Below are 2,487 nucleotides of genomic sequence, written 5' to 3'. Positions count from 1 at the left end.
ATAATTAAATAAATAAGTTAAAACAGAAATAAATAGGTTAGAAAGCTAAAAAAAAAAGTGTTTTGGAATAATTATTCCAAGCCAAATAAGAAATATGTTTTAACAAATATATAATTACTATGTTAAAAACATTTTTTAACAAATGACTTTACTTCAGTATACATTTAAAAAAAAAAAAGGTAGTTAAAAAATAATTAAATAAATAAGTTAAAACAGAAATAAATAGGTTAGAAAGCTAAAAAAAAAAGTGTTTTGGAATAATTATTCCAAGCCAAATAAGAAATAAATTGTTGAATAGTATGGTCGAGTTGTGTTTGCCATCGCGTTTGGTCCCGACGTCCTGAAGTCCCCAGACAGATCGATTTAATTTAATTACAATTTTGGAAGTCTATGTATCATTAAACGTAAAAATTTTAGTTAATTTTATGCAATAACATTTTTATTAGTTACATATTTTTTAATTGTTTAATATTTTGAAATTACTAAGATTTAAGCTGAGATCGACACTTACCCCTTTAAACGTATTAGGATAAGAGCGGATGTCACAAAGGAGCAAGTTAGAAGCAAATATCCCTCCTCAGTTTATAGTCTTAATGTTTACTCAAATGTAAATAAGTACGACTTGTTTAAAATAAAATAAATCACTTCTATTTCGTGTTTAAAGATCTTGATAAAAAAAATAAAAAAATAATCAGAATTGCATTATTTATTTAATCTGCGTAACGTTATTTCTTCTCATTCTTCTCTCAGTCCCTTGGTTTTACTGGATAAAATGCATAACTCAGTGAAATTTCAACCAATTAAATTGTTATTGCTGCTATATTGAAACTGGGGATTTTTTATATTATAAAATGAGCCAATTTTAAATATTTTTAGATGACAAAGTTTCAACTCTTCATCATAAATATTTATTTAAAAAATGTAATCACCTTACCATGTCGAATTTAAAAATTATTCAAAATGTCAGTTTATCTCCCCAATACCTTACAAATAAATTTTTTAACATTATCAAAATATAAATATATATATACATAAAATATATACAGAAATATGAGTGTATATACAAAAGTAGTTTAGATGGTATACATAATTAAAAACAAGACAGCCTCTGGTTCAGAAGATCATAGGAACGAAGGCAACCTTATGAATGCATCATTCATAAGTCAATTATAGGTTTTTTTTACTGGGTATAAAAAAATACCAAAAATGTATTTGACGATGAAAAGCTTAGAGAATGGTCAGACCTAACAAATAATATTAGGAAGAGAAGAAAGGAGAAGGAGGTGGAGAAGATCGTTAATTCATTATCTAAACTTCAGTAGGAGCTGCCTCTCCTTGATGAAGTTTTGAATTACAGTTCGACGCGTCATTGATTCAAAATAATAGATAAGCTGAAAATTGAGTGATTAGTCAGTTATGAATACGTTATTGTCCACAGAAATATAAGGAAGATGAAACCATAATTGGTTGGTCGGCATATTACCATAACAATGGAACGTTGCCAAGGGCAACAGGCTCGTGGAACACTGTAATTAATACAGGCCAATAATGAATGTTTTACTAATTTTGCTTCCATGAAGCTAAACTGTTTTTGTAATCAAGTTAAATCTGAAACACGTTACAGATTACTGTTATTTAGAAGAAATAGAACTAAGCCATATTTTAGTTAATATCCATTAATAAGATTTAAATATTCCTATGTTTATTGAATAAGATTTCATCCATTTTAGTCTCTAAACATTTTTATTCTATTTATAAGTTCGACGTATCGGCCAATTTGGCCATCCTCAGGGACAATCTATTGCAACAGCTTTTATTACACATATGATCTTCAACAATTCCAGAACAAATAACAATATTATTTATAATTTATCTTACCTTAACACAATTTTAGAACTAAACCATTTTAGAAAACAACTTCATGCAGGCCACTCTGTCCAGGTCAATCCTAAAAATTACCCTCTGACACATTAAAACATTAGGTAATCAAATATTTTTGGTAATAAGCATTTCATAGATGTGAATGCTTTTTTGTTAAAAATTTATCAGAACAATATTTGTAAACCTTCCCTACACTCAGGTCAAGCATTTAAATTATTTATTAAAATTATATTTGGCTAAATTTTCTCTTTATTTTACTATTAATATTCTCATCAACGTTAATTATAATTAACAACATTAAATGTATCCCATATTTTTCATAAATTAATTTTACTTAATATCTCTGCAGAATGTTGGTTCAAATTTCTTGTGTCTGTTTTAAAATTCACTGAACAATTAATATCTTCTGATATGTAAATGGATTCAAGTATTTTTCATTTGAATGTATAATTTTATTTATGTAAAATCATAGTATTTTCAAAATCAAAATTATGCTGGTTTTTTGGTTGCATGCTGCACTAGTGCTGTTTTATTTGGATCTTTTTTCTTGTTTTTAAAATCATTATGATAAATTCTGTCATTCAACAATTGTTTTATTTCATATAT

The 2,487-nt window shown here is 26.7% G+C and overlaps 1 protein-coding gene across 1 annotated transcript in view; it reads right to left on the bottom strand.

Moving 5' to 3' along the window:
• Positions 1-2,487, bottom strand: part of SerT (Serotonin transporter) — a 172,285-nt gene that overhangs the window by 57,885 nt on the left and 111,913 nt on the right. The window lies entirely within an intron of this gene.

Source organism: Halyomorpha halys, unplaced genomic scaffold (genome assembly GCF_000696795.3).
Source record: "Halyomorpha halys isolate HHAL.00 unplaced genomic scaffold, Hhal_1.1 Scaffold237.1, whole genome shotgun sequence".
NCBI lineage: Eukaryota > Metazoa > Arthropoda > Insecta > Hemiptera > Pentatomidae > Halyomorpha > Halyomorpha halys.
This window is presented reverse-complemented; position numbering and strand designations above follow the sequence as displayed.